Source organism: Aquarana catesbeiana, linkage group LG05, assembly GCF_042186555.1.
Source record: "Aquarana catesbeiana isolate 2022-GZ linkage group LG05, ASM4218655v1, whole genome shotgun sequence".
NCBI classification, from domain to species: Eukaryota; Metazoa; Chordata; class Amphibia; order Anura; family Ranidae; genus Aquarana; species Aquarana catesbeiana.
In genome coordinates this window covers 543,916,905-543,944,160 of record NC_133328.1, presented here as the reverse complement: position 1 = coordinate 543,944,160, position 27,256 = coordinate 543,916,905, and the positions used below count along the sequence as shown (strand labels likewise).

At 38.4% G+C, this 27,256-nt stretch overlaps 1 long non-coding RNA gene across 1 annotated transcript; it reads right to left on the bottom strand.

The window, feature by feature from the left end:
* Positions 1 to 22,680: 22,680 nt before the first annotated feature.
* Positions 22,681 to 25,482, bottom strand: LOC141145280 (uncharacterized). Its single transcript, XR_012244535.1, has 2 exons — positions 24,121 to 25,482; positions 22,681 to 23,444 (listed from the first exon to the last, which is right to left on the bottom strand). It is a non-coding gene; the product is annotated as an uncharacterized lncRNA (long non-coding RNA).
* Between the last annotated feature and the right edge of the window lie 1,774 nt (positions 25,483 to 27,256).

The window sequence follows — 27,256 nt, the reverse complement described above, 5'->3', positions numbered from 1 at the left end:
TTGGTTTTACACATGCCTGTTTTATCTTAAATGGACATTTCTATTTTTGATAATGCCACCCCAAAAATTGTTATACAACAAACATGTTGGTTTGTTTTAAAAACCTTTTCTAAATGCACATGTGATTGTGCAGGTATTAAAAAGATTGTTATCAAGAATGTGTGGATTATTGTCTCAACGCTACAACACTTTTGTGGTTATGTAATTGCTGCTTTCTGTGAAAATGAGGGTTTTTTCCTAAGGGCAAATCCTCTTTGCACTACAAGTGCAGTTTCAGTGCAGTTTCAAGTGCACTTGTAGTGCAAAATGTCTACGCCTTTAGTAAATAACACCCAACAGTGCTTTGTATAAGGTTACACAATCACGCCATTTTCAGGACTCCCCACATTGCTGTGTGGGTCAGCTAAAACAAACACAAGCAGTAAATGTCACCAAAGATTTGCTTTTTTTTATTTGATAAAGGCTTCACAAATTGTCTGGCATATTGGTGGCCCCCCTACCCGCAAAGAACTCAAGGTATCTTAACCGGACATCACGGGCACTCAGGGAGGGCAAGCCAGGACAGCCACTTTCAAGCGCCGTCAGGGTTGTTTCATTTAGAATTCTCGCCTCGGCCCAACTGAGCCAGAATAGTTGACAGAATGTTGGCGTAAAAAGTTATGTAGAACACACCACGCCAGGATTATATGATTAAGTTTATACTCCGCCATATGGATGGGTGTCAGAAATAGGCGGAACCGGCTGGCCATGATTTCAAACATGTTCTCCACCACTCTTCTGGCTCTGGCCAGCCGGTAATTAAAAACCCTCTGTTCCAGGGTGAGGGTCCTCATCGGGAATGGCCGCATAAGATGGTCCCCCAGCGCAAAAGCTTCATCTGCAACAAAGACGAATGGGAGTCCTTCCACATTGTCTTCTGGAGGTGGCAAGTCAAAGCTGCCATTCTGGAGACACCTGTAAAACTCCGTCTGGGCGATGACTCCACCATTGGACATCCGGCCATTCTTGCCCACGTCCACATACAGGAAGTCGTAATTAGCCGACACCACCGCCAACATCACAATACTATTGAACCCCTTGTAATTATAATAGTACGACCCCGAGTTGGGTGGTGGGACGATGTGGACGTGTTTCCCATCAATTGCCCCTCCGCAGTTAGGAAAGTCCCACCGCTGGGCAAAGTGGGAGGTCACATTCTGCCATTCCTGTGGCGTGGAAGGAAACTGTTGAGGAAAACAAAAAAAACGAAATATTTTTGCACATAAACATGGAAAGCAGATTTAGACACAAACATTCTTGGCCAACATCCAGATAACATTTATTAAGGGGAATTTTACAACACCAAAGTATAAGGTACACCTATCATATCCCCCCCCCCTCTCATGGGCCATTTCTAACATTATAGGGGGGGAATCTTGGACAGGTAACCCTCTTCACTTCATTGAGAGATGAATGCCTAAATAACGGGTATTACTTTGAACAGCCCCTCCTTAGTTACACTATTGGCAGCCCACTGGACAGGTAAGAAGTGTCATAATACAAATATATAAATACACACTGTACACATTTGAGCACATTTGGACATCCTGCTATTACCTATCAAGATAATAATAGGATACAAAAACTTTAAACATTACCATTTGAAAGTATACAGGCAGGCCCTTGCACTACATGCTTTGGGGAATTCATCCATACATCTGACCACAAAAGAGGTGGGTATAGTGTGTATGGGTTTGGCAAAGTCAGCAGATAGATGATTGAGGATAGATAGAGAATTGGGATCAGCTGACTTAGCAGTTGGGGGAGGGAGGGTTAATAAAAATGATTTGGGGACACCACAAAAAAAAGCCTCTGGCACTCTGCCTGAATTTAAAGCACAAATCACATTTCTAAACATTTTAGGGGGTGTTTGGGGTAAAGCACTACTATGGAGCTGATAAAATACATTGTTAAGTGACTACATGAGGTGAATATAGGGGCAGGAGAGCATGCTGGGGAGGTAAGTTAAGGCAAATAAGTATGAAGGACTAAAAAATAATTACATAAAAATCCAGCATGCATGAGAACAAAGGGGACATTCACAGCATATTACAATCATGGTAATTAGAGAATGAGGAAATAAATACAATATATTAGCAAACATTTAATACAATAAAAGGATAAAAATCTTACCTTCATATACTCCTTCTGCAGGACCTGGATGATGGCAGAACAGGTCTCTGGGATAATGATCCCCAGAGCCTGGGGGGAGATGCCTGTTGAGAACTTCAAGTCCCGTAGGCTTCTCCCTGTCACCAAGTACCGCAGGGTAGCGGCAAGCCTCTGCTCCGCAGTGATGGCTTGCCTCATGCAGGTATCCTGCCTGCTGATATAGGGGGTCAGCGAAGCCAACAAACGGTGAAATACGGGGTCCGTAATCCTGAGAAAGTTCTTGAAATCATCAGGATTATTCTCACGGATCTCACGGGGCAAAGGCATATGAGAGAACTGGTCACGCTGGAGCAACCAATTCTTGGTCCATGAACTCCTCCCCACCCTGTTCATGGACTGGACTTGTGTCAAGGTCAGGACCCCAACACCAAGCCCCCGCACAGCACGAACTCTACGAGGAGTATGTATACGCAACACGGCTAGAAAACGGTCGGCTGCTCAGAACGCAGTAACAGAACGCACTGAAGAACAGCAAGGCCTATGAAGAGTGACCTGAAAAACAGTAACGAACGAACAAGAACACAATGACAAGTCAATGGTACTCGCTGCATGCACTGAAGAGCAGATACAAACCCACAAGCACAAACTGAACCGCAGAAAACGATCTGAAAGCCACGATTTTGAAAAAGCGCGAATCGTCTCTCACCAAATTTTTACTAACACGAGATTAGCAAAAGGAGCCCAAAGGGTGCCGCGCTTGGTTCTGAACTGGCCTTTTCTAGTCTAGTTGTACGTGGTTGACGTCACTGCGTTCTTGGCTATCGTAAATTCCTACAACTTTGTGCGACCGTGTGTACGCAAAACAAGTTTGAGCCAAAATCCGTCGGAAAAAATCCTAGGATTTTGTTGTCGGAATGTCCGATCAATGTCCGACCGTGTGTACGGGGCATTAAAATAATTGTGAAAAAGTAAACAATCCCCACTACATATGACATATGTTCAAACAAGGGATTACACCATTGTGATATGCATGTACATTGTACTACATGTAATGGGTGGGTTTATTAAATGTAATGGAGTGAATTTACTAAAGGCACATAAACTGAGCACTTTTCAAGTGAAGTTGCTCCTGAGCTTAGTAAACAAAGGGGAGATCTGCAGACTTCCTTCTTTGTAAAGTAAAGCTTTACCTTATGTCCCTGTCCCCATTGGAAGATTTCCCCTCTATTACTTTCTTTGGGGACAACCCAAAATTTGGGATTTTCTTTTACTTTCTCAATGATAATGATAAATAGAGAGGGTGAATCTCCCTAATGGGGGCACAAACAACAATAAAAACCTGACAGGTGTTCTAATCCACCTCCACTCTATCCAAAATGTAAAAAAACTTTTTCTCTTTAGGCCCATTTCACACTTGTGTGACCTGAAAGTTGTGTGATTTTGCAGAGATGTTGACACGATTTTGCCATGACTTGAAGCAATGCCTATGTAACATTGAGTAGTAGGACCTCAAGTCGCCTCAAAGTTGGACCAAAGTAGTGCAGGGACTACTTTGAAGTTGCTGCAACTTGAAGTCGCACAGATATGAATAGTACCCATTGAAAATCATGGAGTACGACTTGTCATGCGACTTTTCAGTCCCAAGTTGCAGGACAAGTCGCACAAGTGTCAAAGGGGCCTAAGTTATACTTTAAGTAAATCAACCCCAATGATTTCCATATTTCTATAGTTAGGTTTCTATATTACTGGTGAGAGAACTGATCCAAAAACGCAAAGACTACTCAAAAGGTTCTATTATATTTTTACATTCCCTAAATAATGCATGCCTGGACCATTATTTAGTTACTGCATGCATTTAATTATTTATTTCCTTCTGTGATTTGACTTTAACCCCTTTTCCTGTGGTATTTATTGAGCGTTTTCAGCATTTTGCGGTAAGACATGGTATTAAAAAAAAAGTAATAGTGAATTGACAATTTCAGGATTGCATGCAATATTTTAAATGTGTCTGGACATCTAAATACCACATGCAAACTGCTTTAGTGACTGGAGCTCATTGGTGTCTACCACCACTGCTGGCCTGCCAATATGACCATCTCCTGCAACCATAATAGTCACCTGCCACCACTGCTGGCCAGTGACCATTACCATCAAATTCCAGTATTAATATCTTCTAACACTATCCTAGCCTGTCGCCATTACCATTCCCTAGCACTACTTCAGGCCTGCTAGCAATACTATCTAGTGTTGCCACTATAACTCTAGTATGGAGCTTCAGCACTGTCAGAGTGCTACAATTAATATTTCCACAGATGCTCCTCAGCTGACAAAACTAGCCAAATTTAAATATAGATTTCATAGAATATATTATAAAATAAATTGAGATGTGATTTGGCCATAGGGGTCTACAAGAAATTGTAGAAATTATGTGTATGCTGTGTGAAGCATATTATTTCACCTGGAATCTGAGAAATATAAATTTTTCCTCTCTTTGGACCCAATAAATGTGAATGTGGTTTAGCCAGTGAGGTCAAAAATAAACGGTAGAAATTTTACGTATATTGTGTGTACCATATTACTTCTATTGTAATACTAAAAAAAAATACATAATTGATTTTGTTGCCCCAATGCTAAATGGTGGATATAATTTTAAACATAAGGCCCATCAGAAATTGGAAAAATAATGCATATGCAGTGCACACTATTCCTCCCTTTTTATAGTGTTAAGTATACTATTTATTGTATTTATTTGGCCTGAAAAGCTGCATGTGTCAAGTTTAAAACTTTGCCTAGTCTGACAGCTAAAATGTTGTATATGTAGTTTGAACACTATTTTTTGGCATTTAAACATTTATATGCAGATTAAAAGCTGCATGCTGGGGGGGGCGTGGCTACCGCTGAGCAGTATGGATGCCTGAATAGACAGCTCCAGCGCCGAACGGAAAAACAATTGTCATTACCGCTAATCCACGAATCCAGGATGGCTACGAGTGATCCTAACTATCCAGGGCAGCAACCGGGCTTGTCTAGAAAACGAAAAGAGTACAGACAACCCAAGAAATTGACAGATTTCTACAAAGTACAGGCCGGCGGACGAATCCAAGATGGCGCCCGCGGCTCCTCAGAGCACAGCACCGCTGCTTACACAGATCTCCCAGATGCAGAAGAAGGGGTAATATCCCCATCAGATGTTAATCCTCTACTCCTCAAGTCCTCACATCCATCATGAGCAAGTAATAGCCCTGCTAAAGCGCGGATGCGCTTGGATTCAGATCACCACTCTCCTGAGGCAATCCCTGCTCTGGACACTGTCAGCATACAGCAGGCCCAAACTTCCCCTATCGCAGCATTCCCCACTTCTAATACTCCAGTTCTTGATACCACAATGAAAGAGATGCTCATGTCACTCCATAGCTCACTACATAATGACATCTCCAACATGTTCACAAAATTTAAAGCGGAACTGTCCTTTATCGACAAAAAAGTCGATCACATAGAACATCGCATGGCAGACATGACAGAAACGGTCAACGAATTAGTTGATGCACACGACCACACCAGGGAGGAACACCACTGGGTCAGGGCCAAGATGGCGGACCTCGAAGACAGGTCTAGACGTAACAACGTCAAAATTAGAGGCATACTGGAGTCAGTTTTACCACCCGACCTCAATCTCTATGCCAGGAAGATGATAGCCACTCTCCTGCCTGATCTGACCCCGATGGAAACCATCATCGACCGTATTCACCGCCTTCCCAAACCCCCGCATCTTCCCGCCAGTGTCCCAAGACATGTCTTGATGCAAATCCATTTTTATCACGCGAAAGACATGCTTCTGGCCAAAACAAGATACCTAGGACAACTTCCAGAGCCCTACACAAAAATACAATTGTATGCTGATATCTCCCAATTTACACGACAACAGAGGCGTCAACTTTCCACTATCACTAAACCTCTGATTAATCACAAGATCCCCTACCAATGGGGATTCCCAACCAAGATCATCGTAAACAAGAACGGGGTGAAACATAATATCACCACAGTCAAAGAGGGCATTCACCTCCTCCACGTCTGGGGAATCATCCCTGAAGCAACTCCACATTCCGACCCACAATGGCCAACTAAAGGCCTCAGCCGCAATACCAGCCGTCATACCAACCCTGCAAATCCACCACCAGATTAGCGGTACCATCATACATCTTTTAGATGTCCTCACTGCATATTCCGTCTCGGCGCCTGCTCGCAGCAGATAGTTCACAAACTTTTTTACCCTCAAGATCCTCAGCAGTCCCAGTGTCACTGCTGACCCTATTTTTGTCCCCTAGCCTCACTGTTCCCCTGACTAACCAGTATACCCTATCCCTATTCTCTCCTTCTTCCCCTTTGAGTTCACAGGAGACTACCCAGCCCAGTGACTGCTCATCAAGACAGATCACAGAACAGAACTTTCACCCATTACTTACTGAATAGAACACTCAATTCAACTAACTGTGAGTACAGAGCACTACACACATCAATCACATCTACACCACCAGGATGCCTAAATTCCTATCACTCAATGCCAAGGGGTTAAACCACCCGGCTAAACGAAAGTCGTTGTGGCGCACAGCAATCGATTCTAATAGTGAAGTAATATGCATCCAGGAGACCCATTTTGAGAAGAAAGCAGAACCCAAATGTACTAACGTTCACTTTAATCATATATTCAAAGCCTCTGGTCCATCTAAGAAAAACGGAGTACTAATAGCCATTAAAAATTCTGTCACATTTATTCTGCATGACAGCGTGATAGATGACGATGGTAGATATCTAGCGCTCAATTGCTCCATAAATAATATCAGATACACCATAGTAAATATATATGCACCTAACTCCAATCAGATCAGATTTCTAAAAAAATTGCTGAAGAAGATTAACACATTCAGAAAAGGTCATCTCATCCTGTGGTGACTTCAACATGGTGCCTGACCACACCGTAGACACATCCTCATGCATTAGTAGAACATCATCGCCTATGGGATCATTTATAAGGTCAAAAAGACCTATACGATGTTTGGAGATGCCACCATACCACCAAACGAGACTATTCTTTCTTTTCACACCGCCACAACTCTTACACAAGGATTGACTTTTTCCTTGTCGATAAATGGCTCTTACCCAAAATATCTGACTCTCATATTTCTACGATAACATAGTCAGACCATGCCCCAGTCACCATGACGACGGAGGACACACCATCCAACTCTAGACCACTGATATGGAGAATCAACCCTCGTATCTTGCATTCGCCAGAACACTCGGCCTTTATCCAAGAAAGTCTGATGGAATTCTTCAGGTTTAATGAAGGGACTGTAGCCAGTACAACGACACTGTGGAATGCCCACAAGGCTTTCATAAGAGGGATCATTATGCAAGTGAGCACAAGGGAGAGGAGGAGGAGAATGCAGCACATAGCTGTGCTCACCTCTAATATTAAAAATCTAGAGGCTCAAAATCAATCTTCCCCAACCCCTACACTAAAAAATGAGCTGACTCGCCTTAGACAAGATCTGAGAGCTCACCTGTTAGATTCATTTGAAAAAGCGCAAACAAGATTTAAAGCAACACATTACTCCACAGGCAACAAGGCTGGGAAAGCCATGGCTAATAGATTAAAAGGTCATTACAACAAGTCCAAAATCTCTCATCTTTTTCACCCACTTACACAAGAAAAACTATTAGAACCCCAAGCTATTGCTGACGCTTTTAGCTTGTATTATAGTAAATTATACAATCTACACGAGGATCAGGAAACCACACAGCCTTCCACTCATGACATAGAAGCATTTTTGAATGAAATTAATCTCCCTAAACTATCGCAAGCTCAACTCAATACACTCAATGCTCCCTTCACGCCTCCAGAGATCCTAAAAATCATAGCTACTCTTCCAGCTAACAAATCCCCTGGCCCGGATGGCCTCACAGGCGGCTATTACAAAAAATTTAGCAATATACTATCACCCTTCCTAACCAAAGTGTGTAATGAAGCTGCCTCCTCCTCCTCTCTTCCTCAAGAAATGTTAAACACATTGATTATCACATTACCGAAGCCAGGGAAAGAACCTACTTCCCCACAAAATTTTAGGCCTATATCGCTCCTCAACCTCGACACCAAAGTATATGCAAAACTCATAGCCACAAGACTTTTATATTTAATGCCAGTACTGATCCATAAAGACCAATCAGGTTTCACTGTAGGCAGACAAACCTTTGACGCCACACGTAGAATTGTGGACTTGATACACTCAGCGGAGATGACTCGAACGCCTTCTCTGCTCCTCTCCTTGGATGCAGAGAAGGCGTTCGATAGAGTCCACTGGTCTTATCTCAAGATGACCCTGAGTAAGTTTGGGTTTCAAGGACCCATTTTATCGGCCATTCTAGCCTTATATTCCAATCCTACTGCCCAGGTATACAATTCTGAAATGCTGTCCAAACCATTTAGAATCACTAATGGCACCCGACAAGGCTGCCCACTTTCACCACTCATCTTCAATCTCATGATAGAACCTCTCGCAGAACATGTGAGAAGCAACACATCCATAACTGGCTTTAAAATTGGATCCATTGAACACAAAATTAATCTATTCGCCGACGATGTGATCGTCATGCTCACCAATCCCCTGACTTCCCTGGCTTCGGTACATCACTTACTGCAGAGATTTGGGGCCATATCGTACTATAAGGTGAATGAAAATAAATCCTTTATATTAGATCTCGGACTAGATGCTGTAACCAATACACTAATCAGACATAACTTCAATTATCCATGGGCGGACGGAGGAATTACCTATCTAGGTATTACTCTCACTAAATCCACAAAAGGTTTATTCACAGCTAACTACGTAAAAGCCAAACAAATGCTTCTCAGAGAAACCACCAACTTAGCCAAACATGAATTCTCATGGTGGGGACGCCTTGCAGCCTTTAAAATGCAAGTCTTACCTAAGATACTGTACCTATTCCGAACATTACCAATACCATTATCACAGGCCTACCTACAATCTTTACAATCCATAATTAGCCACTATGTGTGGCAGGGAAAAAAACCCAGAAGCAGCCACATCAAACTCATCAAACATAGATACGTTGGGGGAATGGGGTACATTGACATAAGAGATTACTATTTAGCCACTCTAACCTCCCAACTAAAAGACTGGCTATCCACCGAACCCTCCTCACTGTGGGGTGACATAGAAAATAACTTGACCCCGGGAAAAAATCTTAAAGATTGGTTGTTCAGTACCCTCTCTAACCAATCACAATTTACTCACTACTCACCAACAATTAGAGCTTCTATTAAAGCGTGGAGATCCATACACGATTTTACGTGGAACAACGTTCCAACTAAGTTAGTTCAAACACCCTTGACTGTACTGCCGTTTCTCTCCCCGGACCTGTATATACCCAAATGGATATCAGATAACTTTACCCACTTAGAGTCACTTAGAACACATATACTAGCCAAACACTTTTCTCACATGCAAAAAGAATATGCTGCACCCGCAAACGACTTCTTTATTTTCTTTAGGATTCAACAATGTCTGGCAACCTATCCTTCTTTAGATAGGAGACTTCCGATTAAACTTTGGAATTTTCTTTTCACGAATACCACGCATTCCAAGGGGATTTCCCTAGTTTACTCGACTCTACAAGAAAAAATGTCATTTAACAAATCTAAACCCATTAAAGAGTGGGAAAATGATTTGAAGACCCAGTACACTGATCTTCAATGGCAAACAGCTATTAAATCAATTTACAAAACCACTAACTGCACCGCTCTTTGGGAAATGGTGCATAAAACTATGATGAGATGGTATTTAACACCTCAAAGGATGACACAATTTTATCCACTCTCTTCCCCTGACTGCTGGAGAAACTGCCCAACATTGGTACTTTAATGCACATTATGTGGTCCTGTCCACCTATAAGGAATCTCTGGTCGGAGATTGAACACAAACTCCAGCAAATTTTACAGTACCCCATCATATTAACCCCAGAACTTAGCATCCTAAATCTAACCATAAAATCGGTTCCTTCACAGCTCAGGCTTGTCACCACACATGTTTTACTGGCAACCAAATTACTTATCACCAGAAACTGGAAAACAACAAATATTCCAGCCAGTTCAGAAGTCATAGAGTTAGTACATAAACATTACACGTTCGAATCAGTACTTACACGCGGTAAACCTTCTTACTACAAGACGCACGCATTATGGCTCCCTTGGGCACAATGGTACGAAAATGTAATATCAAATGTAAGCCAGTGATCATATATCTAAGAATGTGTTTGTCAGGGGCTCAGTCATACAATCTCCGGTATTCTCCTGTGCTTTCTCTCTCTCTCCCCATCTCCTCCTACCAGCTCTCCTCTCCCTCCACCTTACCTTCCTAATCCCCCCTCCCCTCTTGCCCTCAGCCTTCTACTTCCCCTAATATCTTCCACACACCTCACTTTACACCTCCTACTATTTTCTACTGCTTTCCTCATTACACCCATCTAAAGGTAATGGTAGTACATTGTTATTCAAGGCTTATGTTGTACTTATAGTGACGGTTATCAACTCAACTTCAAACCATTCAAAATCACCATACATGTATTTTCGATGGATTGTTATGATAACATTGCTTATTATACTACCTGTTATATATACAATGTCTTGAAGAACTGTACGTAGAAAAATGCTTTTTTTTCAATAAAAATTATTTCAGAAAAAAAAAAAAAGCTGCATGCTGTGTGCCTTTCACAATTCGCCCTACTCCAGCTGATTTGTTGCTGATTGTACAATATTTCCAGATTTTTCTGTTGACATAATGTATGATAATTTTAATTTCTTAACAAAAAGGGCCTTGTATCCCCCTATTCAAGTGCAGCCTACTAAAAAGGCTTATATGGTGAGCAATGTGTCTGTGGCATATTACTAGCTCTGGTCCGTGACATGATTCACTGTCAATTTTTCATATTGAGTTAAAATCTACCTTGTGTCTACTGTACCACTGAAAATGAAGCCTTGTGAAAGTCTTACATACTGTAGTTGTGCATCATGTATGTGCAATAGTTCTGGCTCTTGTCCCTTACATAATCCACTGTAAAGTTTATTTTATGATAAAACTCACCTTGTCTCTCTCTCCTTTATAGCAGGCTACTAAAATAGTTTCCATGACATGCAGCGTCTTTTTGCAATGTTTCTGGAACTTGTTTCTGACATAATCCACTATCATGTTTATTTTTTGATAAAAAGTGCCTTGTCTCTGTTCAAACGGGGTCTAATAAAAGGGTATACATGATGTGCAGGGTAGCTGTGTTATTTTCCGTCTCTCTCTGAGATAATAAACTGCAATTTTTGTTTTATGATAAAAGTTGCCTCATCTCAATTATTCCTCTTTAAACGCAGCCTAGTAAAACTGCTTACATGATGTGTAGTGTGTATGTGCTATATTTTTGCAATGTGTCTCAGGAATATTACGCTGTTATTTTTAGTACAAAATAAAACCTGCCTTGTATTTCTCTTTTACATAGCTATCCAGTCAAAAAAATAGTTTAATGGCACAATACAGTGTAATTTTTATTTCACAATGAAACCTGCCTTGTCTTGCCCTCTTATGCCCTGTACACACGGTCGGACATTGATCGGACATTCCGACAACAAAATCCATGGATTCTTTCCAACGAATGTTGGCTCAAACTTGTCTTGCATACACACGGTCGCACAAAGTTGTTGGAAAATCCGATCGTTCTGAACGTGGTGGCGTAAAACACGTACGTTGGGACTATAAACGGGGCAGTAGCCAATAGCTTTCGTCTCTTAATTTATTCTGAGCATGCATGGCACTTTGTGCGTCGGATTTGTGTACACACGATCGGATTTTCCAACAACTAATTTTGTTGTCGGAAAATTTTATAGCAAGCTCTCAAACTTTGTGTATCGGAAATTCCTATGGAAAATGTGTGATGGAGCCTACACACGGTTGGAATTTCTGACAACAAGGTCCTATCACACATTTTCCATCGTAAAAAAATCCTATCGTGTGTACAGGGCATTACACTGCTGCCCAATGAAGCCACCTACAAACTCTTCAGCCATTATGCTATGCCTGGCTATTTTCTCTGAAATATGGCTCTGTAATTTCTATTTTTTCATATCAACTGCCACATCTCCTGATAGTGGGGTTGTGGTTTTTAAGTGTTTTTGCCATTTTATTAAAGTTTGTAGACAATACAGTGTGGAACTACAGTACATTAAAATAATATTTGATATCACAAGCTATGCCATGAAACATATTTTGCCACTGTGTGTGATGTCAATTGTTGGGACGTTAAGGCATTTTGCTATATTGTTTTATTTTTTTTAGACACACATACATTTTGATAACATTTGGAACTATTATTTCTACTACTTCAGCTGTGCAGATCTGGCCTTTTACTGCTAGATAAAAAAATAATGTGACATTATTAGCCTAAAAAATGTAATGCTTACAGCTTAATGGTGTCTTACAACCAAGTAATTTGAAGATAATCCCTATATTGACCTCAAATTTGCATAAAATGGAGGGCCCTGAATGGTATTTCTTGCATTGGTACATGTAAACTCTAGAGCAAAGAAATCATTGGTCATTCTCATAACAATAAGTTACAATACAGCTATTACTTTTATAGTGCCTGTACTGTGAATGAATGCCAACATTTAATGTTGATTTACCTAGCATAGACACTTTACTTTTCCTCCATAGAGCAAAAAGACACCAGAAGATCATATACACATGAAAAAAACATATCTTTTATAAAGAATTTTGACCACCATGATGGCCACCACCATGATGACCCGATCATTTCTATTGTGATATGGGATTTATTAGACTTAATGTGGTGAGTGGATTAAGCGAGTTCACATCAGTCAGTATCTGCGATTTAAAGGCCTGGCAGCCCATTTTTATTAAAAAAGAAAACTAAGTCTAAACACAAGGTTTCCCACACAGGGATTTCAGCTTCACTCAGTTCTTAGAAAATGCCACACCACCTGGCTCTCCTGTCAGCAGTACCACTGCTCTTTACACCACAGGTTCCTCAGGCTCACTTAACCTTTATTCACAGCACTTCTCTGTACTGGCCCACTCCTGACCTCTGGATAGGGTCCCCCAGTACCCCAGGCTCACCCACTCGAGACTTACAGTCCCTCTTCCTAGTTGCCTCAGCTCTCCTGGTCCTCTGCTGACCCGGTTAGCTGTTTCAACTCTCTGGGTCCTGTGGGTAAGGGAATCTCCCCAACATGGAGCCTTGTCTCCTCAGTAGGTCACCACTTCTGGCTGGATCACATCTCTATCCTTACACCAAGGCTGTGTATTTGAACGGCAGCAACTACAACAGGTCTGAGCTGTTTTCAGATCTGGTTATAATGTCCCTGCACATCTGTATACTTACCCAGGCTGCAGACATCTACCAAAGCCCGGACACAGGATTGAAGGTTCTGTCCCGCCAAAGATGCTTCAAGTGCTAGGTCCCAAGCCAGGACTGCCAAACAAGGAGAAAACTTAAAACAGGGTATTCTCTGCTTACAATACACATGCTGGAACTTCTCAAACTTCAAATTTGAGAATCCTGTGTCATCCTTAAATACCTTTCCTACTCTTACACCATGAATTTCTTAGCTAGACCCATCATTATTGTTCATATTAAATAAGCTTTTGTTTCATTAATGAGCTGATGCCTTGTACGTCATGTGTTGCATCTTCAATATTGATTAAAAATGTAATAATATGTTGAAACTATTATAAATCTTCTTGGAAGTGTATTTCCTGTTCTGAAACCAGAGATCCCAAGTTTTTAGGTAGGCAAGGACTTATTTTTTTATTTTTAATACCGTATGCTTATGTGCACATATTTCACATTAAGGGTATCACTATTCCATTTGTTATTGTTTTTTTTAATTATTATTGTTATTGTTGTTGTTATTATTATTTGATTTTCTCTAATCCAGTAGTAATTAACTTGGGGCAATACATTACTACATTTCATATATTCCTAACTGTACTCTTTAAACAAAAATCTAAAATTATGCATCCAAACTTTTTAAAAGTAAGATTCTTGTTGGCATATACCATACAAGATGCACAAATTGAGGAAAATAAATCAAATGGATTTGGAGAATGTCTTCTTACAAAGGACTATACATGAATAAATCTGTATATATAAAAGAATAAATTCATGCATGTGTTTATTTATGAAAGTTGAGTGAAAAGTCTTCCAATGGTTTATTAAATATTGTTAGTTTCTGAATTAACTGGTCAAACTTCATAACTAGTTATACAAAGCACATTTAAGAGATTTACAGAAAATAAAATGTGTTTATTTCTGTTATTAAAGTGGGGTTCCACCCAGGGGGTCCATTAAAAAAAAAAAAAAATTAAAAGTCAGCAGCTACAAATACTGCAGCTGCTGACTTTTAATTGGACACTTACCTGTCCCTGGGTCCAGCGATGCGGGGGATCGAAGCCCCGCTCATCCCCCCCTCTGCTCGTCGGCGCCGGCATTTCAACTGTGGGCGCCGGGCTGTGGCTTGAAAGCCTGGCACCCACTGCGCATGCGCGAGCGGCGTCGCGCGCCGTGATTGGCCGCTCAATCACCTGGGACCTGTAATGGGTCCCAGATGATTGACAGGAGGGAGGGAACAGAGCGGAGCCCTTCCTGTGCCAAGGCGGAAGTGATGTCACCAGCCCAGGCAAAGGAAGAGGCAGACTACGAGGGACCACCTAGCAACAGGCATTTAGAGGTAAGTAAAAAAAAAAAAATATATACAAATGTTTTTTTGTTTTTTTGTTTTTAATTTTTCAGGTATGTTTGTTTTTTTGGGTGGAACCCCACTTTAATTGAAAAATAGGCTCACCTACCTGGAAGCGTATTTAAAATATTATATATTAGATTACAAATAAAGAAAACCGATTTCCACCAGTTTTACAGAAATCATACTTTGTACTCAAAGTAATTTTAAGTTGAAATCAGCTAAATATATTGCAAATACATGAAAACACACAAATGAGGTACATTTTCAAAAACTGAAGCAAAAGGAATCTGGAGCAGATGTGCATGGCAACCAATTAGCTTATATCTTCAGCTTGTTCAGATAAGCTTTGAAAACGAAAGCTATAAACTGATTGGTTGCCATACACAGCTGCTCCTAATTTTGTCTGTTCCATATTTAGTTAATTTCCTCCAGAGTGTTGAAAGCCATACATTTTGTTTTCTTTAGGAAGCAGCCACAGTCTCTCAAAAAAGTATGTCCCCTGCCACTATGCTGCAGAAGCAGATCCTTGTTCTCTGTGTGGAAGCAGCAGTTCTTCTGCAAGGGTCCAACTTGTCCTCTGCTGAACCAGACCTACAGCTTTACAGTCAGCAAAGGTCATGTTTGGAGAGATCCAGCTCAGAATCCTCAGGGAGTGTGTCAGACCCCTGCAGAGAGAACCCTGCTTCCACACAAGGAGCAACCGTCCTCTTGTGCAGTATGCTGGCAGGAGACATATTTTTCTACTCAGCTTTGGACTACTTTCTAAAGGAACACAACTGTTAGACTTTTAACACCTTTTGTTTTGATGCACCTGGAATCTATTTTGCTGATATATGACCAAAAATGAAAACCGCTAGTGCTTTAACTACGTGGAGCTCACGCTATAGCCAAAAATGGCTGCAGCATGGGCCTTAATTGCCGGGAGGGCGTCCATGGATGTCCTCCCAAGGAAGCGCAGTTTGCGCGACCCCGCGGGTGGCGCGCGGCACGCGGCACGCTCTGTGATCACCGAGTCTATGAGACTCGGCTGATCACAGATCCGAGTAAGGGGTCGATCCCGGCCCCTTACCACGTGATCAGCTGTCAGCCAATGATGGCTGATCACATGATGTAAACAGAAGTTTGGTAATCTGTATTTTTTTTCCTCACGCTGTTAGTGTGAGGGGAAAAAAAATCTGATCATCGACTTCTGCCAGAGGGACATCGGTCCCTCACTCAGAAAGCCACAGCTGTGCCCACCAGTGTCACCTGCCAGTGCCCACTGTGCCACTTACCAGTGCCACCTATCAGTACACACCAGTGTCTGCAGTGCCACCTACCAGTGCCACCTACCAGTGCACACAGTGCCACCCATCAATGCCCACCAGTGCTATCAATAAAAGCCCATCATTGTCTAATAATCAGTGCCACAGATCAATGCTGCCTATCATACCTACAAGTGCCTACCAGTGCCCATCAGTGACACCCATCAGTGCCCATCAGTGCCACCTATCAGTTCCACTTATCGGTGCCACTTACCAGTACCCTTCAGTACCACCTATCAGTGCCCTTCAGTGCCCCCCATCAGTGCCAACCATCAGTGCCACCCATCAGTGCCACCTACCAGTGCCGCCTCATCAGTGCTTGTCAGTGCCACCTATCAGTGCCCATTAGTGCCGCCTTATCAGTGCCTATCAGTGCCCTTTAGTGCTGCCTATCAGTGCCCATCAGTGCCTATCAGTGCCCATCAGTGCAGCCTCATCAGCGCACATCAGTGAAGGAGAAAAATTACCTGTTTTCAAAATTTTATAACAAACTATGAAACAGTATTGTTTTTTTTTCAAAATTTCTGTCCCTTTTTGTTTTATTTACCAAAAAATAATCCAAAAAATAATCCAGCGATGTCCCCCAGCTGTGTCTATGGGCTCTGTCCTCCTCCAAGGACTCTATGTGCCAGGCTCCGTTCCTTGTGAGCGTTGAAACTCACGGGGGGCGGAGCCTGGCGGCAAATTAAAAAAATGTAAAAATCATAACACATACAGTGTGCTGTATTAAATTATTTCACATCCCTTTTGTCCCCAGTGCTTTGTCCAATGCTCTGCATGCAGTTTTATATTATATATACTGTTCTTTCTGCCTGGAAACTTGAGATTGTCCATAGCAACCAAAAAGTGTCCCTTTACATCAAAAGTGGCTTTAGACCAGCTAGAAAACAGCAATAGTAAATTAGAACACTTGCAGAATTGAGCGATAGTGAATTGTGGGGTAATTTATTTTATTATTATTATATTATTATTTTTTTAAATATTTATATTTATTTATTATATTATAATTTATGATTTTGTGTTTAAAACTCGTGATATCTACTAGACTCTTGGTGGACAAATTTAAGTGTGTTATTGTTAAGAATTACAGGCCTACCATATAAAATTCCAAATTTCCATGCAAAATAATTGTACTGCTTTCAGCACCTACAATCCGAAATAATCATACCACCAGGGAGGTTAATACGATTATGAACTTTCTTTTTCTTCTGCTATATTACAAACTAGTGAAACTGAGATAAAAAAAAGTGCATTTCCTGTGACTACATGCTATGGCACAAACAAAGTGAATGGCTTCTGTTAATTTATTGGGCTTTCATTTGCTAAAGAAGTAGATAATTCTTTGCTTAGCTTAATAAATAAAGTGAAGATGCATTCATTTCCAATCATTCAGTCATATGCAAGACGTCATTTATTTTTTTGCTAAACTAGGTAAGCATATACTTTACTAAGTGACCTCAGTGTTTCATTGATTTCTTGTAATATGGGCACATACATTAACAGATTAACACTATTGTGGCTGGAAGGTACTCACACTCACACTATAACATGAAGAGCATAGGTAGCTCCTCCCACATTTATAGCATAATTGAATTACTTGTGCTCCCTTGTCCCTAGGTTTTGGTGGTTATACTAACACTGTACTAACACTGATGAGGAAGCTTTAGCTACATACTGGTAGACATATTAGGCAATGTTCCCCTTGTCTAGAGATTTTAATGTATCAGGAGTTCCAGATAAGGGATTTTGTATTTATGGTATGTAATAAACATCCTCGAGTGTGTGTGATGTTGTGATTGAAATTAATTATTTTCATTTTGGTGCAAAATGTTATAAAAATGGATTAAATCAATATGTGTTATACAGTAAAGTCTTTTGTAACTGCTTTGTGTTAGAAAGTTTGCACCTTATTTGACTAAATTGTTGGGCTTTATCATAGCTAGTACATAACTCTATATCTAATAATATGGTTCATTGTTAGTTTCATATGCATTAAAAATAAAATGAAGAAACCTTGATAAAAAAGAAAAAGAGCAAACAAATCTAGTGCTGCCATTAGATGATGTTCTTCAAATGTACATACACATTTTGGCATTATAATTACTCCTTTAAGCCCCAGGTTAAAATAGAAGTTCCTTGGGGAAGTAATTCAGTGGACAACAGCTGTAAAGCAACTTGATGATCTTCCAATTTGATATGAACAAATTGATAATCCATGCTATTGATATCCTTATTGATGTATTGTGACTCCTGACATGACTTCCATTCAATAAGCAGCAAATAAACTCAACCCAAATAAACCTCAGCAATTGAAAATGTGAAATATGTTAACTCTTTTAACTTAAACATGCAGTTTTCCAGTCTATCCCAAATGATCTGCAATCTCTATGAAGCCATTTTTGTTCACCTGAATCATAATGAGAAAGTTGAGAGAATAAAACATCCTGTAAACAATCAAATATGCATGAACAATATATACAATGTTGTAGGCTGACATGATAAACATACTAAATATATGATTGGCTGTAATTAAAAATTTAATTTGTTTTGAAATAGAGGAAATAATATTAAGTGTTGGATGTGCATGATGGTTCCCCTTTCATCATAATCATTAAAACAGTGATAGCACACTCTAGCAATATTAAAATGTCATTAAAAATCAAGGGACCTTTTGTAAAAGTATTATAAATGATATATTAAATATATATATATATATATATATATATATATATATATATATATATATATATATACATAAACCCCTCCCCTCTAGATTGTAAGCTCTAACGAGCAGGGCCCTCTGATTCCTCCTTTATTGATTTGTATTGTAAGTGTACTGTCTGCCCTCATGTTGTAAAGCGCTGCACAAACTGTTGGCGCTATATAAATCCTGTTTAATAATAATAATAATAATAATAATAATAAACCAACGGTACTTTTACAGAAATTGAAACATAGAAAAAATATGTGTTATGCAAAAAAGTGTAACCCAGTGATCTCTGCAACCTGTCATTTTAGTTTTAACCAGTTCTAGGGACAAACAATCATATCTACATCCTAATCAACGTAGTAAAACCAAAGAAATAGGAAGAGTAGGTCTCTCCCATACAATAAAGAGGACTTTAAAAGATATGAGATTATCGCTGAGGTGAGCAGCAGAACAAAATCGATTTAAAATGTAATTTTTATTGTACAAACATCCATAAAAACATCATAAAAAGAGTTAGGTAGATATGTGAACAGAATATGGCATAATGCCAGTAATGCTACTTGTTTCCAGCATAAGCTCGAAGAATTCTTAGGCAAAGAGTAATCAGCGCATTTTGCATATGTACATATCTTCTCTGCCTATTAGAACTGGAATTTGGAATGATGTCCATCAGCATCATCCATTATATACAAAACCTGATCCTGCTGATCAAGATGTATGTACAGCTATACCTGCAACCTAGATGTGTTTCAATCCACTGGTGGGCAAGGGAAGTGATAAGTATGTGTGAAGAGTGAATTGGTGTATTGTAAGATGACTTCTAGAAACATTGTGCTGTACATGACATCCCCCTACTCTAAATTCTGTGCAATATGCTACATAAGCTAAACAGTTCAACTTTGAACTCTGTGCTCTACATTTTATACTCCATACCACCAATTAAGACATATTTATATGATCTTGGACACAACCAATCAGACCCCATTCATATTTAAGCAGGTGAGAAATCAGTGGCAATGCCTTTATTCTGCTCATATCAGAATGTACAATTAATGGCAGCAAAAAAGAGGGAGTGCTTGACTTTTCACCCATAGAGGGTCACTCCTGTAGAACACAGATGTTAGCAGAACTTCTCTATCCTGTGTGTTGTACCAAATCTTAAACTGGTCACACACATTATAGTTTAATTATTCGATCTTGTTTAGGTTTACCAGCCATATGATATTGTTTAATATATTAAATTTAAATTCAAACAGTTAGTTCTAGCAAAGTGTAGTAAATCTTAAGTTGGGTTCAAAAAGATTACAGTGATTATTGACTAACTAAAAATTTAATAATTTCTTATATTGGTTTAAACACCCAATGAGTTCCGGGTGAAATTTAAACTATTTTAATTGCTCTGAGTCTTACCAGAAATAAACACAAGTCAGAGTAACATTCACTCTTTAATTAGGCATAGAAGTGATTTTTAATTGTAAAGTGGTATTACACTATAATATATATAATCACATTTCAAGTATTTTTTTACAGTTGTACCTTTATTTACTGTCTCTGTCCTTTTTGGTCAAGTTTTCTTATTGATGGTCTTGAACTTTAATGTCATGTGTACTTTCTGCCCTGGACCTGCACTAGCTTTAACGGATGGGACCCTTAAACAAGACAATGATTTTGTTCAACATATGGGGAGTTAATGGCATAATTATCTGCATCTTGGTCATTTAGCACATGAATATTGCTTGTACATAATTCACTGGGGATAAAGGGATAGAAATCTCTGCACGTGCACAACGAGCTATTATTTATTAAAAGGCTTTGCAGACACCATATGTATGCCTCTCCACATTTGTTTTCTTAGCAGATCACAGTAGTAAAATGTGTCACCTACTATGACCATACTGAACAAAATCAAAGTCATTGTAATCAGTAGCTTTTAACGCTGATTGCATTGTTAAGTATTTCCATGTAAAAGGATTTGAAAACAGAGTATACCAGTGTTAAGTATGCAGCTGTATTTCAGTGAACTGATTTGAAAAAAAAAAAAAAATAATATATATATAATAATATATATAGATATATATATATATATATATATATATATATATAGATATATATATATATATATATATATATATATATATATATCTATATAGATATATATATAGATATATATATATATATATATATATATATATCTATATATATATCTATATATATATATATATATATAGATATATATATATCTATATATATATCTATATATATATCTATATATATATCTATATATATATATCTATATATATCTATATAGATATATATATATATATCTATATATATATATATATATATATATATATATATATATATATATATATATATCTATAGATATATATATATATATATATAGATATATATATATAGATATATATATATCTATAGATATATATATAGATATATATATATCTATATATATATATATATCTATAGATATATATATATAGATATATATATATATATATATATATATATCTATATCTATATGTGTGTGTGTGTGTGTGTATATATATATATATATATATACACATGCACACACACACATAGATATATATCTATATATCTATAAATGTATAGATATATATCTATATATATAAAATCGCATAACCTCACATTATACATAACCTGCATTTTTAATAAATTCCAAAAGGCATTCAGTAGATGAGTTTATCATTGCTAAATGTTTTAATCCAGTCATAAGTCTGCACAATAGTTCTATGAAGAGCAGAATAGCCATTAAGAGATTGAACATGAGGTACAATGTGTGTGTATTGTTCAATGTTTTCACTGTCAAACTGAGAAGCAGTGAGTTGTACAAAAGTCATGTAAGTCTTCATATAAGCCATTTTATTGTATAAATAAGAATAAATAGAATAAAATAGATAAACAGAATACAGCACAGGGTACCTGAGGTGATATAGCAACATGGCACTATATGTATTTTAACATAGGAGGCAGTTATTTTGCTGCTTTAACCACCTAAAGATTTTTACTAAGTGTGCAAATAGTACATATTCTAATGATCCAAATAAATAATTTTAATGAGGCAATAATTATGACATTGTGTCTAAAAGTATACCCAAAGTTGGGTGCTTGTAAAGAGTTTGGAATATTATTTCCAAAATAACTAATGAAAATGACTTCTATATAGGTTAGAGTGAGCACACAGACTCAGTTGCAGCTTAAGAAATAACAAAACGATAATAACATTTCTTGCTCCTGGTGTCATTGGTTGCTGCACGCTATGGAAGCAGAAATGATTATTGCAGCAAAGAATCTACATATTGTGGGATATGTTAATTGTCATATTTTATGTAACTGCACAGTATATAATCTTCTTTTAACATGAAAATCTGGCAAGGTATGATTAATCAGATAGTTAATAGGATGGTACCTCTTTCATTATGCTAGGTGCTGGTATTATTTCTGTAAGATACTGATATTCTTAATCACTAACTGTACTGAAGAAGCAGAAAGCTCTGACCCCCCTCACACAACTTCTGCTATCACCTTTACCTATGTAACAGCAAAGAACATATAAATAAATGGAATTGGAGCAAAATAGTAAATTTTGAACAAAAGCACTTACAGTCATTATACAAAGATTAGCACAGTCAATATTACAGTTCACAAGCAGCAAAGGCTGATACACTGAGCAGATTTAATTCAGTAGAAAAATCAATGTATTATATTTACATTAAAAAATATGAATAATTACATGTGTTTTATATTACTGTTATCCAAAATATTTCATTAGAGGTAATAAAGTACAAACTGATAAAATAAAATTCATTTTAACATTATTAGCACAGAAAAGCATGTATTACACATAAATTACTGTACAATTAGATGATTAGTAGATTCAAAAATATAAAAAGGATTATAGGTTTCAAAGAACACATTAGTCAGTTGTATTAGTCAGCTCAGCAGTATAATCCACAAGTAAATAGTGATGATGGATGATGTAATCCTATGATGATGCACCAAGTGTCCTCCATCCTCCTCCAGTGTTCCCACCAGTGCTATAAGACTCATTGACAGCAGTTTCTAGATAGCAGAGAATTTGCTTGGTCACATGTCCTGGTATGCCTTAAAATCCTCACTTGTGTTTGGTACTCTCACAGTGACCCAGACTGACATCATGTACTGCAAGAAGCACGAACCAATACAATCTGTACAGTCATGGTACTTTACCAGCCACTCCTAAAAACACAACAAGGCTCCACAATTGCAAAAGCTGCAATTTACTAGGGGAATATCTGTTTAATATGCTGCTTGATCTGGCAAGTTTATAGCCTAGCAAATCTGAATACAAATGTTGATGCAAATGAGGATTCATTATTCCTACATCGTCTTTGTGTTTCAGCTTAATGCAGAGTGGTTTCTGTGATAGGCTTCAGGAACGTAGCTTTCAAGACAGCAAGAAATCATGATGGAGAAAATAGAGAGATAGGAAAGGGTGAGATAAGAATGGGAATGAAGAATAAGAATATTTAGGTACAGCATTTGCACAATATACCAATGCATCTACATTAACATAGCTGCCGCTACAATCAATGAACTTTCCCTGATTATCAGCACTGAAAGTGAAAGAGTTAAGCAGTCAAGATATTATAATTGCAGCCAGAACAGTATTTTTTTTTCTTTCAATGATTATACCATATTGTGCCCATCATCCAGAAAGTGTCCTATTTCCCTCCACGTTTCAAAATTCTTTCATAATTACAGACCTCACTGACTATAAGACACTATTCATTCAGATCTGTCCCAAGATTACATATAAATGCAAAACACAAAAATGACCTTCTAATTTTCATTCTTCCGTATAATTCCCCTCTACTGAAAAATTCTCAAGGAACACAAAATTGCTGTTAAAAAAATGCACCCTAGAAACAAAAGCTACACAGTAGAAAGAATATGTATATTATAATAAATAGCTAAAGGTATTAAAAGAACTGTTTAGTGCTAAATGAAGAAAATTATAGATTGATTACAAAAATAAAGGATTAATAAAACATTCATTTCATCATGCAATCCTCATTTGTATCACATCTATCTTCAGATTTGTCCTAACATATAAATACCTGCTCTGGAAAAAAATAATGGACTGTTGGCTCGATATCTAAAGGATTTTTGATGTTAAGCATATGCGATAATTCCAAAGTCGATGCTGTAGGCTTGTTTTGTCATCCATAAATAAAGCACATTTGCATCCGTTCAGTCAAATTAACTCCATTAAAATCTGTGGTTATAATTAGCTCCTTCCCCCGTCTCGTAGTTAAGATGCTCGGATGCTTGCCGTTTTGATTAAATCCACCATTGTCTTCCAATAGCTGGTACTAATTCTTCCAGGGAAATATTCATTTGAGGTGTTATTTTATTCTCCACTGCTGTTAGTTGTTTAATTTACACCAAGTCCCTGCAGTGCTTTCCTTAAAGCCATCCTCTTTGTCTTGCCTTTGAAATTTACCAAATCGTACAAGAAATCAATACTTAATTGATTATTCACTTTTCTGCAGCTTCAAACAGCAAGCACGCATAAGATCCTGAAGTAGGCACCCTGTCTCCATTGCAGAAGGTTGCTTGGTGGCAAACATGCACAAGCTGCCAATAGTCTACACTTCACGAGCTGTGCAGTGGCGTATGGTGCCAGCCTCCGATAAAGGAAACGAAGATACTCTAATGAAACAGGAAGTGTTCCCTTGTGAGACAGATCCATCTTAATGCTTTTAACAAAAAGGAAAGTAGCTGAGGCAGGATATATGATACATACACTTCTCTTGCAGTTTGTTTTTGTTTGTTTTCTTGCTTAGTTCTTCCTGACCTTTGGCATGAAGATGGAGTATCTGGAATGCCATTGAAGTCACACTACCCCCTATGGCAAATGGGGGGGGGAACTGGTACTGTACCTCTGCCATGCAGTAAGGAAGGCAAGAATGGACCATTACGAAATGTAGGACAAATTCAGGCGAACGAGAGAGAGAAAGCAGAGCCAGAGACAGATGGCGGATCTGGCCAAAAGCCAGAGTCAGTGAAATGAATTGCATTGCTAAATAACTGTACATCATTGATTTTACCACTTGTTGCTGTATGGATTGGAAAAAAGGCCTTGATGTTGGCAGGAATTTCCAATGTGTCATACCACAGACAACTTCAGATGCATAAGTCACCATACTGATAGCACTACGACAGTAAATGCCTTCTGGGAGCATGCAGGACGCTTTAGAAAAAACAATGACGGCAATCCAGTCATTTTGTGTAATGAAGAATTGAAGACTGGCTCTCAGACAAGTTGTTATGTGCCGCATATTAATGCATGCTGAGACGATATCCTCCCCCTTTTCCATGAGTGGCAGCTAGATGAGGACCTCTCTACAACAGTCATCATGTGAACAGAGCTATGCCAGGCAATACATGTCTGCTGCCATACTTAATGTGCCACGTGCCGTTCCATAGAACAACTGGTTGCTGTCTTTATTGACAAAAGCAGATCCCTGGGTTACAAGACTTGGGTGTTTTAAAAACATACACACACACAAAAGGAAAAACAGGAGAAACAGGCTGTTCAATAAACGCTTCATATAAGGATGAAGGCAGATATTATGGCATGCCCAGGGGGGCTTTAGAAATCAAATACAATGTTTGAGTAGCACAATTTGAAGTACAATCTAAAAAAAAAAAAAAAAAAAAGAAAGCAATTTGAATTGCCAATGAGGCGACACATATCTGCATGCTAATTAGACCTGTGTCAAACTAAGTCTGCAGGCTTCTCTTGATGGTTCGAACACTTATCCAGTGCTGCAGAGATATATTATTATTTTTTCCCCTTCCTGCATAAATTATTAGCTTTGTTCTGCTGATCATTTGCAGCAAACAAACATGAAATGTAAGATCAAAAGGCGATTCTGAAATTAAAATTATTGATTGCTGAAGCCTAGATTTCAGAATCTAATTAGAGGAGGCACAAACAAAAGCTGATATTATTACAGATTGTGCCTGAGCAAGCAGCCAGATAGAACAAGGTCTGTAATTTATCTTTGTTTATGCAGCCTAGGATATTAAAATGTAATTAAAACAGTAAAATGAGATGATCAGAAATAGCCACCTAGTGGCAAGTATATAATTTTAGATGAAAGAGCTGCGTACATAAAAATAATGCATTTTCCAATTACAGTTTGAACATCCAATGAAGATTGTGCTGGACAATTATATCTCTGCTGATATATTATCTTTTATAGATTTGTACACAATTCTCAAATCAAAAATATAACAACTAATGAATAATGCAATGACATCATTTACAGACTTTTTCTAGCAGTTGAGTTTTTTGTTTTTATGCATACATTATAACATATGAAAAAACAATATAATAGTATATTTTTGTCTAAATTATACATATTTGCCAGCTTACCTTACTGAGGATTGGTTAAGGTGTATCTACAAGTGTGAGGAAAGTACACCCCTCTTAAGTTCCCAGAGGTTATGGGATCTAGGCAGGACCAGCATGGCAAAATGTGTTATCTAAAAAAAAAAACATTGAATAGAGAGCCTTATAGAACATAAGGCAACATACTGTATACTGGAATATATACAGTATATCTGTCGCTGGTGTCTATAAACATATACTCTAAGCCAGTGTTTCTCAACCTTTTTTCAGTCAAAGCACCCTTTAAAATTCCACACAATCTTGAGGCACCCCTTTGTAAATGTAAAAAAAAAAAAAATAATAGTTTTGCGTAATATAGCAACATCCACATGCACACCCAAAATTAGCAGTGATTTATTCTTTCAAAGCAAATACACCTTTGCACACTGGTACTGATTAGTTTTCAAATGTTTCTCTTCTACCTCGGCTTCTCTCCTTCACTCAGCTAATGTGACTCTGTTTCTGAAGCAGAGGGGCAGGGGAGGGTCAAACAAGGATGCTGTGCAGGTGCCCGACATCCTCCTTATCAACTAATGGCATCATTGGTTGTAAGGACACCTAACCTGTGGCTTTGTGTAACTAATAGGCAGGCATGATCCACCCACTGACTTGTATACAGTTTTTGGGCAATTTCTATGCGAAATGTGAAACATGCACCATGGGTTCTCCTAATGAATGTGAAACCAAACTCTGGATGAAAACAAGTAAAATGTCAGTCTCTGGATCACCTCTAAATTTATAGTGCTCCTGTTTGCTATAAGTAAAACATGCACTGGCGGTCAGTAAATTAAAAA